Source organism: Phyllostomus discolor, chromosome 6, assembly GCF_004126475.2.
Source record: "Phyllostomus discolor isolate MPI-MPIP mPhyDis1 chromosome 6, mPhyDis1.pri.v3, whole genome shotgun sequence".
In the NCBI taxonomy this organism is placed as follows: Eukaryota; Metazoa; Chordata; class Mammalia; order Chiroptera; family Phyllostomidae; genus Phyllostomus; species Phyllostomus discolor.
The window spans coordinates 103,187,440-103,200,286 of NC_040908.2; the positions used below are offsets into that span (position 1 = coordinate 103,187,440).

Genomic DNA, 12,847 nt, shown 5'->3' on the forward strand with positions numbered 1-12,847 from the left:
GAACTTCTTTGGATCAAATCTTAGTCATTTTTGAAATTCCTAAATTTTTTACCTGAATTCAAAATGCAGTTTTGTTTGATATTTTTTGTATTCATGTGCTAGCTGCCATGGTAGCCACCAGGGATGCAAAAGTGATTAGGGCACAGGCCCTGTCCTTGAGAACTGAAGGTGTAGAGTGGGAACTCTGGAGTCTGACTGGCCAGGTGTGAGCTGTGGCTCTACCACTGTGTTAAGCACCAAGCTTGGCACTAGCGATATAGATGTGAATAAGACACACCCTAAATTCTAGCAAAGGAAAAAAAAAGACAAATGTGCAGCCAAATATTGTAGGTACTGTGTTAGAGATATGATGAATTCTGACTGATTCATTTTCTTTTTTTTTTTAAGATTTTATTTATTTATTTTTAGGGAGGGAAGGGAGGGAGAAAGAGAGAGAGAGAGAGAAACATCAATATGTGGTTGCTGGGGGTTATGGCCTGCAACCCAGGCATGTACCCTGACTGGGAATCGAACCTGCGACACTTTGGTTTGCAGCCCGCGCTCAATCCACTGATCTACGCTAGCCAGGGCTTGATTCATTTTCTTTTCTTTTTTCTTTTTTAAAATGAAATTGTTTTTGTAATTTCCTTCTTGGATTTTTTTAAGATTTTATTTATTTGTTTTTAGAGAGGGAAGGGAGGGAGATAGAAAGAGAGAGAAACATCAATGTGTGGTTGCTGGGGGTCATGGCCTGCAACCCAGGCATGTACCTTGACTGGGAATTGAACCTGTGACACTTTCATTCACAGCCCGAGCTCAATCCAGTGAGCTATGCCAGGGTTCATTTTCTTAAAAGCAGCCTTTTTGTTATAAAATCATATTTATTATGAAAAGTATAGAAAATTTAATATAATTTTAAAAATTACCCACAGTTTTATGGTCTAGAGTGATGCCAGTTAACATGTCATATGTATCCTTCCTTTTTCAAAAATTGGATTATTCTTTATTTCCTTTTTTAATCCTCATCTGAAAATATGTTTATTGATTTTGAGAAAGAGAGAGAGACAGAGAAAGGTGGGGTAGGGGAGAAACATCAATGTGAGAGAGAAACATCAATCGGTTGCCTCCTGTATGCTCCCCAACAGGGGTGGAGCCTGAAACCTAGATATGTGCCCTGACCAGGGATCAAACCTGCAGTCTTCTGGTATACGCGATGATGCTCCAACCAACTGAGCCACCTCGTCAGAGCTCAAGATATTTTTTATTTCTAGTTTCATATGATTGTGGCTATAAAACAGAGTTGGTGTGGTTTTAGTCTTCTTAAATTTGCTGAGACTTGCTTTGTGGCCTAACATATTTTCTGTCCTAGAAAATGTTCTCTTTATGCTTGAGAGGAATGACTGTTCTGCTCTTCTTGGATAGAATGTTCTATGCATATCTCTTAGTTCTCTGTGGTCTATAATGTTGTTCAAATCATCTGTTTACTTACTGATTTTCTGTCTAGATGATCTATCCATTGTTGAATGTTGGATATTAAAGTCCCCAATTATTACTCTATTGCTGTTTATAGTTCCTGTTCTGTTAGTGTTTGCTTTATATGTTTTGATGCTCTGATGTTGCATGCATGAATATTTACAATTCAAATATCTTCTTGATGGATTGATACCATTATCACTATATAATAATGACCTCCTTTGTCTCTTTTGGCCATTTTTAGTGTAAGCTCTACTTTTGTCTATTATAAGTACAGCTACCCCTGCTTTCTGCTGGTTACTATTTGCTTAGAATATCTTTCCCCACATCTTTACTCTCAATCTGTGTGTGTCTTTATAGCCAAAGTGAGACTCATGTTTGCAGCTTGTTGTTGAATTTTTTTATCTGCTCATCATCGATTCCATCTTTTGATTGGGGACTTTAATCTGTTTACATTCAAAGTAATTTGGGGTAGGTAAAGTCTTGCTGTTGCCACATTGTTGTGTTCTGACAGTTTTGTAGATGCTTTGTTCCTTGTTTTTTATCTTTCTGTCTTTGATTTGATGACTTTTTGTAACAATGTTGTTAGACTCATGTATAACAATATTTTGTGTAATTGCTGTAGGTTTTTTCTTATTGGTTACCATGAGGCTTACATAAAATATAACACCCTTTAAGCTACTAACTTCATTTTGATAACATATATAAACTGGACATTTTTGCCCCCATCCCCATATTTTAGGTTATTGATGTTTCAATTTACATAAATCTTATATTATCTATTCAATAGCAATGATCATATTTATGGTTCTTTTTAATATATTTGCTTCTTCATTTTTAAACTATTGTCATTAAATTATGTACCACCATTAAAATACTGGAGAATCTGACTTTGACTCTATATTTACCAATGCCAGTTAGTATTACACTTATATTCACATGTTTTCTTGATGTTAATTAACATCCTATTTCTGCTTGAAGAACTTACTTTTGTATTTCTTTTTAGGCAGGCATAGTGGTAGAGAACTCCCACTGCTTTTGTTTTTTGGGGGAAAGTCTTCACCTGTCATTTTTTCTGAGAAACAGCTTTGCCAGGTATAGTATTCTTAGCTGATAATTTGTTTTCCTTTCAATATTTTAAATATATCAACTTGTTCTCTACTGGCCTGCAAAGTTTCTACCAAAAGTCTTATTGCAGTTGGGTGGGTCTGATGTTTTGCTCTTCTGCTGCATTCTGTCTTTGGTTTTTGACAATGTCATTATAATGTGTCTCTGGGTAGCTCTTTTTAGGTTAAACCTGTTTGGAATCCTTTGAGCCTCATGATTCTGGATGTCCATTTCTCTCCCCAGGCTTGTAAAGTCTTCAGCCATTATTGCTTTAAAAATATTTTCTGTCCCTTTTCCTTTCTCTTGCTTCTAGCATTCTGATAATGCATTATTGTTCTTTTGATGGTGTACTATGAATCCCATTGGCTTTGTTCACTCTTTTTCATTCTTTATTTTCCTTTGAGCTTCCCTTTTTAGTCACTGTTTCTTTCTTCTGCTTGACTCAGTGTGATGTTTGAGTTCTCCCATGAATTCTTCAGTCCAGTCATTGTACTGTAGTTTTAAATGCTTTGACAGTCATATACCAAATGATGACACTTCAGTGAGCAATAGATATATATGCCTAGGTGTGTAGTAAGCTATACCTTTTAGATTTATTTAAGCACATGCTCTGATGTTTGCACAATGACAAAATCACCAAGTAACTTGTTTCTCTGAATGTATTGTTGTTAAATGCTATAGACTATATTGTGCCAGTTGATATAACTATGTAATTTTTCTTTTATAGCTTGCTTCAGTGGTGGATAACATTGATTGATATTCAAATATTAAATCACCTTTATATCCCTGGATAAACCTTCTTGGTCATAATATATAATTCCTTTTATATACTCCTGAATTATTCTTGCTAATTATACTGGAGTTTGGGGAATTTTATTATACTGTCTGTCTTCAGGGTACCACAATAATGCTGACTTCATGAAATTAGTTGGGAAGTATTTCCATGTATTCTGTATTCTGGGAGAAATTACTTTATAGATTTGATGTTAATTCTACTTTAAACTTTTTATTAATTTAATTTCCTTAATAGTTAACAGAACTGTTCAAATTTTATATTTTATCTTGAGTGAGTTGTGGTAGTGTGTGTTTTTTTGAGGAATTAGTGCATTTCATCTGTACTATCAAATTATTATGTGTAGAGTTGTATATAATATTCCCTTATCCTTTTGATGTCTTATTCCTGAAATTGGTAATTTGTATCTTCTCTCTTTTAGTCTTCATCAATCTAGCTCAAGATTTATCTATTTTATTGAACAGTCCAAAGTATAACATCTTTGTTTCATTGATTTTCTGTGCAGTTTTCTCTTTTCAGTTTCATAGGTTTCTGCTCATCATTTCCTTCTGCCTATATTGAGTTTAATTTATTGTTTTTTCTTTTAGTTTCCTTATTTATTTATATTTTTAAACATTTTTTATTTATTTATGTTTAGACAGAAGGGAAAGGAGGAAGAGTGGGAGAGAAACATCAATATGTGGTTGCCTCTTGCACGCCCCCTACTGGGGACCTGGCCTACAACCCAGGCATGTGCCCTGACCAGGAATCAAACCAGCAACACTTTGGTTGGCAGGTCAGCACTGAATCCCCTGAGCCAGACCAGCCAGGGCTGATACCTTTATTCTTTTCTAATGTAAGTGCTTAATGGTATGAATTTTTCTGTGTTGTTTTAGCTACATCACACACATTTTGATATGTTGTATTTTCATCTGTATTCAATTTAATGTATTTGTTAATTGTCCTTGAGACTTTCTCTGACTCATGGATTATTTAGAAGTGTGCTATTTGTTTTCCAAGTATGGACGTTTTTATCTCATCTTTTTTTGATTGATTTCTAGTTGGATTCTGTTGTGGTCAGAGAACATAGTCTGTATGATTTCAGTTCTTTTAAATTATTTGACGTTTGTTTTGTGGGTCAAGATATGGTCATTCTTAGCCTGGCCAGGTTGATCAGATGGTTGGAGTGTCATCCCATATACCAAAAGGTTGCAGATTTGATTTCTAGTCAGAGCACATACTTAGGTTGCAGATTTCATCCCCAATTGGGTTGCATATGGGAGGCAAGAGATTGATATTTCCCTCTTATATCAATGTTTGTCTCTCTCTCACTTTCTTTCTGTACCTCTCTACCTCCCTCCTTCCCTTTTTTCCCCTCTCTCTCGAACTAGTAAACATATCCTCAGGTAAGGATGAAAAAATATGGTCACTGGATGTATATTTTATGATCACTTGAAAATAATGTGTATTTTGTTGTTAGGTAGTGTTCTATAAATCTTGATTAGATTATGTTGGTTGATGGTGTCCTGCAAGTGTTCGAGGCCATGCAGGTTCACACAGGATTTAAGCAGACAGAAGGATATACACAGAGCCAACAGGATGTCTGACATGACTTTATTCAGGGGTGGGGCAATTCACACACTCCACAAGCCATAAGTTGCACTGCAGAAAGTCCTGACTCCTTTATATAATAAGTGCACATAAAGCTGGCAAGGTGGCAGTACTGACCTTCTAGTTATATAACAGAGCTTCATTCTACACATGCGGGCCCCTACTAAAGGTTATGTGAACACTGATTCGTTATGTTTGCCTGGACATCTGGGTGAAGGAGCCTGAACTTCATTTTCCCTACAATGGTGCTGCTGAGTTCTGTATCACTACTAACTTACTGTCTTCTTGTTCTATTAATTTTACAGAGAGAAAACTTCTGGCCATGAGAGAGGCATAGGTAAACACATTTCACCTCCATGTACAACTATAGCAAAATTTACAACCAGACTATAAAACAAATTTCACCCAGATTCGTCAGAAAATTGAGCTGAATGGCTGTCTGACAACCGAGGATTTAAGAAGCCACATTCATTCAAATGGGTAGGAGGGGTGGAGACATGGAGGCACGGAAAGGTGCAGAGAGGCAGCAAAATGGACAGTCTCACATTTGTATGAGATATAAAAACATTGGGAGGGATATTTTGGGGGCGAGCAATCCCAGCCCCAGACCAGACCATCCAGCCCAGGATTCCAGTGACAGGAAGATAAGTCCCCATAACTTCTGACTGCAAAAACTAATCCGGGTTGGGAGGTAGAAGCCTGTGGGATTCTCAAGAGACTTCACTTAAAGGGCCTGCAACAGACTTAGGACTCACACAGACCCACCCTCTCTGGGATTCATCACACCAGGGCAACAGCTGGGAGGGCACAAGTAGCATATGGGGAGAAGGGGAGACAGGGAAGTTGCTGACAAGCGGGTAGTGCTGGGGAGACATCTTCCTCTCGAGCAATCTCTGAAGGCCAGGCAGCAGCATTGCTCCCTCTCTGAGCCCTCCCCCACACAGAGCCACAGAGCAGTGAAACAGGTTGCTCCACCCTGGTGACTACCTAAGACTCTGCCCCACACAATTTACAGGTGCCTTTTTTACAACAGGCCATGTTACTAAGACAGGGAGTCAAAGCAGCTCTACCTAATACACAGAAACAAACACAGGGAGGCTGCCAAACTGGGGAGACAAAGAAATATGGCCCAAATGAAAGAACAGAACAAAACTAAAAAAAAAGAAGTAAATGAAATGGAGATAAACAAACTTTCAGATACAGAGTTCAAAACAATGGTTATCAGGATGCTCAAAGATATTATTGGGTACTTCAACAACATAAAAAAGACCCAGGCAGAAATGAAGGTTCCATTAAGTGAAATAAAGAAAAATTCACAGGGAACCAACAGTGTAGGAGATGAAGCCAAGATTCAAATCAATGATTTGGAACACGAGGAAGAAAAATAATTGAAACAGAACAGCAAGAAGAAAAGAGAATTCAAAAAATAAGAATAGAATGAGGAGCCTCTGGGACATCTCCAAACATACCAACATCTAAATCATAAGGGTGCCAGAGGGAGAAGAGGAAGAGCAAGAAATTGAAAACTTATTTGAAAAATAATGAAAGGAAACTCCCCTATTTTGGTGAAGGAAATAGACATGCAAGTCTAGGAAGCACAGAGAGTCCCAAAGAAGTTGGACCCAAAGAGGACCACATGAATACACATCATAATTAAAATGCCAAAGATTAAAGATAGAAAATCTTAAAAGTCACAAAAGAATAGCAGAGGGTTACCTACAAAGAAGTTTCCATAAGGCTGTCAGTTGATTTCTCAAAAGATACTTGGCCCAAAAGATACTTGCCAGGCTAGAAGGGACTGGCAAGAAGTATTCAAAGTGATGAAAAGCAAGAACCTACAAGATTACTCTATCCAGCAAAGCTATCATTTAGAATTGAAAAGCAGATAAAGTGCTTCCCCAACAAGGTAAAATTAAAGGAGTTCATCATCACCAAGCCATTATTATATGAAATGTTAAAGGGAACTATAAAATAAAAATATCAAAATTATGGACATTAAAATAGCAACAAATGCACAGCAATTGAATCTAAAAAACAAACTAAGCAAACAAGCAGAACAGGAACAGAATCATAAATATGAGATCATTTGGAGGGTTATCAGCTGGGTGGAGAAAGGGGGAGAGTGGGGGAAAATGTACAAGGGTTAAGAAGTATAAATTGGTAGGTACAAAATAAACAGGGTGATGTTAAGAAAAGTATAGGAATTGAAGTTGCCAAAGAACCTATATGCATGACCCATAGACATGAACTACTAAGGCAGGAGGATTGCTGGAGGGAATGTGGGTACCAGGTGGAGGTGGGCAAAAGGGGAAAAAATGGGACAACTACAATAGCATAATCAATAAAATATATTTTAAAAATTTTTAGAGAGGAAATAATGTTTTTAGCTGTAATAGTATATTTGTCTGTTTTTCAATTCTATTAGTTTTTGCTCCACATATGTTGCAGCTCTTTTATTTAGTACGTATACGTTTAGGTTTGCTTCTTGGTAGATTGATGTGATGTAACATTACTCTCTGTCTCTGATCATTTTCCTTGCTGAAATCTACTCAATGTTATATTAATATTGCCACACTTGTTTTCTTTTAATTAATGTTTTCAGTCTATCTTTTTCCATCCTTATACTTTTAACCTATTTATATCATTCCATTTAAAGTGAGTTGCTTGAGGGGATTCAAGTTGAGTCTTTATTTTTTAAATCTACTCTGCTAATCTCTGCTGTTCAGTTAGTGTATGTAGACCATTTTCACTTATTGATTTACATATATTGCAATTATTGATTTGTTAGTACTAAAGTCTGCTTTTTGGTTGTTTTCTGTTTAGTCTCTCTGTTTTTTATTTCTGTTTCTCCTTTTTCTGCTTTCCTGTGGGTTACATGAACCATTTTTAGAATTCCATTTTGATCCAACTATAGTGACTATGAATGTATCTTTTTGGATAGGCATTTTAGTAGTTGTTCTAGGTATTAAATCATTCATATAAATATATAATATGTGTGTATGTGTAACACATATTTTATGACAATACTAGTGTAAACATTTTACCAGTTTGAGTAAAGTATAGAAACTTTATGCTCTTTTACTTCCCTTTATTCTCCCTCATGTATACATTATATAGTTGTTTTAAATCATTTCTTTATATGCATTGATATGCACACAAGGCAGTACTATAATTTTTGCTTCAATCATCAAACATAATTTAGAAAAAGCAAGAAGAGATACAAATTCAGTTGTATTTAATTATGTTATTGATCTTACTCAATTTTTTCCTCCTTGTTATTGAAAGATTCTTTTTATCATTAAACTGATGACTAGAGAACCTTCTTATCCACCTGTTTAGAATTGGTGTTCTCATTAGAAATTCTCTTGTTTTTCCCTCATCTCATAATATCTTTATTTCACAAGTAAAGGATACTTGTGATGATTATAGAATTCTGGATTGGCAATTCTTATTTTTCAGCACTTGAAAAATATTATGTCACTTCCTTGTAGCCTCCATATTTTTTTAAATCATAAATTCACAGACATTGGAATGGATTTTCCCTTATGGATAAGGAGTTTCTCTCATACTGCTGGCAAGATGTTTTTGGGTGTTGTTAGTTTTTAAAAGTTTGACTTTAATGTTCCTTGGCATAGCTTTCTCTAGAGTTAATCTTGTTTGAGCTTCACTCAGATTCCTGAATCTGTTGGTTTATGTCTTTTGCCAAATTTTGGACATATTCAAGCATTATTTCTTCAATTACTTTTTTAGCCCTACCTTCTTTTTCTCTTCCTGTGGCACTTTGATGACATGGGTATTAGGAGGTTTTTTATAGTTTTACATGTTCTTCAAGTTGTTCACTTGTATTTCAATATGATTTTTCTATTTTCAGTCTGTTTTTTCACTTTGTCACACAATGTTTAAATTGTGTGGTTTTTCTTCAAGTTCAGTGATTCCTCCCCCTTTCATTGTATTTGGTTATTCTAAAATTTTCATTTGGTTCTTCTTTATATATTCTCTTTCTTTATTCAGATTTTCTATTTTTTCATTTGACTTATGTTTTTAATTGCTCATTGAAGAATTTCTATAATCATTTAAAAATTATTGGCAGATAATTCTAATATCTGTGTCATTTCAGCACTGGTATTCATTGATTGTTTTTTCTCATTAACTTTGATATATTCCTGGTTCTTGGATATATAGAATATTATGTTGTAAGACTCTAGAACTTAATTAAATTTTGCATTTTAGCAGGTCTTTTCTGACACTGTTAAATTAAGGTCACCACCTCATTAATTACAGGTTGGGGTGGAAGTCCAGATATTGTACTTTACCTATTTGACACCTACAATAAGAGGAGCTCCTTGTTACTGCTAGATAGAGCTGGGAGTGGAGGCTTCAGTCCCTATATCTTCTGATACCACTCTTACTGCTCCTCATGTGGCCACCACTTATGTTATGTGAGGGTGGTTTGTTGCTGCTGAGTGTGATAGTGAAATTCATGACTCTGCTCTAGGCCTTTGACTTGACCCCAGCAAGGAGAGGGAGGAATCCTGTATTAGTGCCAGCTAGGAGGAGAAGTGCAGGCTCCCCATGTGCCACATGGTCTTGACTAATGGTGAGGGGGAGGTGAATGATGGGCACTGTTATCACTCTGCAGAGATTAATGGCCTGGCCCTCACTCAGCCTTCTCTGACATCACTCCAGCAGGTGAATTGGAGGGGAGTTGAGGCATCTCATTACACCCTGGCAAGGTAGAATTCTTTTGCTGACTTGGGTGGATGTGCAAACGAAGTGTCTCAACCAATTCTATGGTTCTCTTGTAATCAAAGCCAGGTTCAGCTACCAGCAGCACTTATGAGGCAGATGCTGTTGAAAGAGTTTTATTCAAATTGCCAGCAATTCAAGAAGATGGTGGGCATATGTCCTTGGGGGGGGGACTTCTTAAAATTTCAGTGCAGATGGAGGTTTTTATAAAGATATAGAGGTAAAGCAGAACAAAGAAATCAAGGGGAGGGGACTGTGCTGCACCTCCTGAGAAGGGGGAGCATGGGAAAGGGAAGGGGGCTTCCTCCCCTCATTTCAGAGCACTCTCTCTTCAAACAGGAATTGGTACAGACACCTGTGGATTTTCACGCTGGCACCAAGCAGTCATTTCTCCCCTGCAGCAGACTTCTCTAAACTGTTAAAAAAAGGTTAGATAAGGGGTAAAAATACAGGGTTTTATTTATATAGTCTAAGGAAATAGAAGATTGGCCATAGCCTTGAGAAAATGTAGCTTAATTGAAATTTTAAATTATGCTTACATTCTGAGGTGGGCCATGGAGAGAAGGCACTACGTCACTGTAATAGATTGTTCTATTGCTAGACATGAGAAATAGACCAGTAGTAACACTCAATTTAGAACTACCTCAAGCCTCTCATTATCACTTTCTCTCTGTGACACCCACTCTCATTCTTAATATGTCTCTTCACTTACAGCTACTCAGAACAATGCTCACAAAGTTACTGCAGGTAACATATTTTTCCAATAATCCTGCCAATTACATCCTGTTATGCATGTATCACGCACACACAGACACTCCTATACAAGCAGACTGTTCTTATTATAGTGTATCCAGTGGAACTCACTGTATCCATGCTCCAAAATGTAGGAGGCATTAGCCACATGCTTTAGTTGAGGATTCTCCAGAGAAACAAACCAAGTGCAGGGATGGCTGACTGGCTGGCTGGCTGGCTGGCTGGCTGGCTGGCTGGCTGGCTGGCTGGATTGACTGATAGATTGATTTACTATAAGGAGTTTGCTTATGTGTTTATGGAGACTGAGAAGTCCCAAAATCTGCAGTCAGCAAACGGGAAAACCCAGGATAGCCAATAGTAAAGTTGTAGTTCGAGTCTTAGTTCAGAGTAGGAGAAACTGATGTCCCACTCAAAATCAGTCAGGCAGAGAGAAGGAATTCTTTCTTACTCTGCCTTTTGTTTTCTTCAGGCCTTCAGTGGATTAGGTGAGCCCCACTCACATTAGGGAGAGCAGTCTGCTTCACTCAATCTACTGGTTCAAATATTAATCTCATCCAGAAATCTCATCCTGTGAAATCTGCTTTGCTAAGAATGCCTTCAATTTTCTGATAAGCATCCAAACATAAATGAGTGTGTTTCCCAAAGTTTCATGGCCCTTTAGCTATCTGACCCTGACTCAGAATAAGCCCTCATAGTTCTTTGAATGTTATCTATTGTTTGATCATTACTGCCTGACAATGATTGATGAGCTTTTCCTGTATTCCTGTGCAAACTGAACCCAATAAAAGCCCATTGAGGAACAGACTCAAGGCCCTTCTCCTTTGAGAGACTGGCCATTTTTCCTCCCCAAGCAGATCATGTTTTGGTAGAATTATTCTCAACTGCAGTGGCTGGGGGTACTCTGCAGGCAGAGCCTCCACACACCCTGTGTCTCAGTAAGGTTGACACATAAACGTAATCATCATACTATATATGGCTACTGATCACTTCATTTTATTTAATTTTAAGTAATTTAAGTTTAAATAGCTGTACATGGCTTATGGCCACTGTACACAGCAGTAAATTGTCTTATTCCTAGAATGGAGCATCCACCATATTTGATTTAAAAAATAAGATTACATCAGTTACCTGAAGAGACACTTCAAGACTGCCTGCTCAATGAAGAGTGTTTACTCAAAAGCACAAACTGTCTTGACATAATCATGAATGTGATAAACTATGTGCAAGGTTCTGGTGGACTTTTCCCTGATGCTCAACCATCCACAACTGAAAAATACGTATTTTTCACAAAACTGAGGAAAATTAAGAAAATCAAAATACATTTTGCTATAATATTAAAACTAGTTCATGGAAAAAATAGCCACAATCATACCTGATTGATCTGCCAGGATCTGATCTGTCAAGTTATGGAGAAAAACATTCTTGACACATGGCTGCAAAGGGTCATGTTTTAGAATGGTTCGGCTTCACATTGCAGAGTCATATCATTATTTCACTGATCAAACCTGGTACTACTGTCTAGTCAAAAATGATTTCTTCCTGGTATCAACTATGAAAACACCTAGAACCACGCATAAATCAGTTATGGCTCTTAATAGGTTATTTGTCATAGGTGGACAGACTACAGGATCTCAGGACATTAAAAGTCTTTTAGATGTTGAATCTTACAACCCTCTTTCCAAAAAATGCATGTCTGTGAGCCCCTTACCCAGGGGCATATACTACCCCGAAGCAAGTGCATGCCAAAATGTAATTTATGTTCTTGGATCAGAGGTGGAGATTACAGATGCCTTTAACCCATCACTTGATTGCTTTTTTAAATACAACACTACAACTGATCAGTGGTCTGAATTAGTCCCAGAGTTTGGACAATTTTTTTCATGCAACACAAATTAAAGCTGTCCCAGTAAACTGCACACTCTATATATGTGATCTTTTCACTTATAGTTTTTGTCCAGATACTTGTGTCTGGAAGGGTGAAGGATCTTTTGAATGTGCAGGCTCCAATGCAGGTGCAGTTGGAATTGAAGATAAAATTTATATATTAGGTGGTGACTATGCACCAGATGAAATCACAGATGAAGCGCCAGGTCTAGTCTAAGTGGAGGAAGTCTCATCAATGCCAAGAGCCTTAACTGAATTTTACTACCATGTGATTCAGTTTAATAAATACAAGGACCCAGGATTTTCCATTCACTTCTAAAAGTAGTGTGTCCTTAGATATTGTAAAAACATTACAGTTCCAGAAACCCACAGTAAATTTGTTAACATTAATAGTTGGTAGAAAGGTCTTTACATCTTAATAAATTTAAATTGTATCTTCTATTAAAGAATTACTATGAATGTACACTATATAAGAATAAGCAGTTCCCAGAAACCTAAAATACAAAATACATTTAATGAAAA

The 12,847-nt window shown here is 36.9% G+C and overlaps 1 pseudogene; it reads left to right on the top strand.

The window, feature by feature from the left end:
* Positions 1-11,726: 11,726 nt before the first annotated feature.
* Positions 11,727-12,565, top strand: LOC114498827 (annotated as a pseudogene).
* Positions 12,566-12,847: the final 282 nt, after the last annotated feature.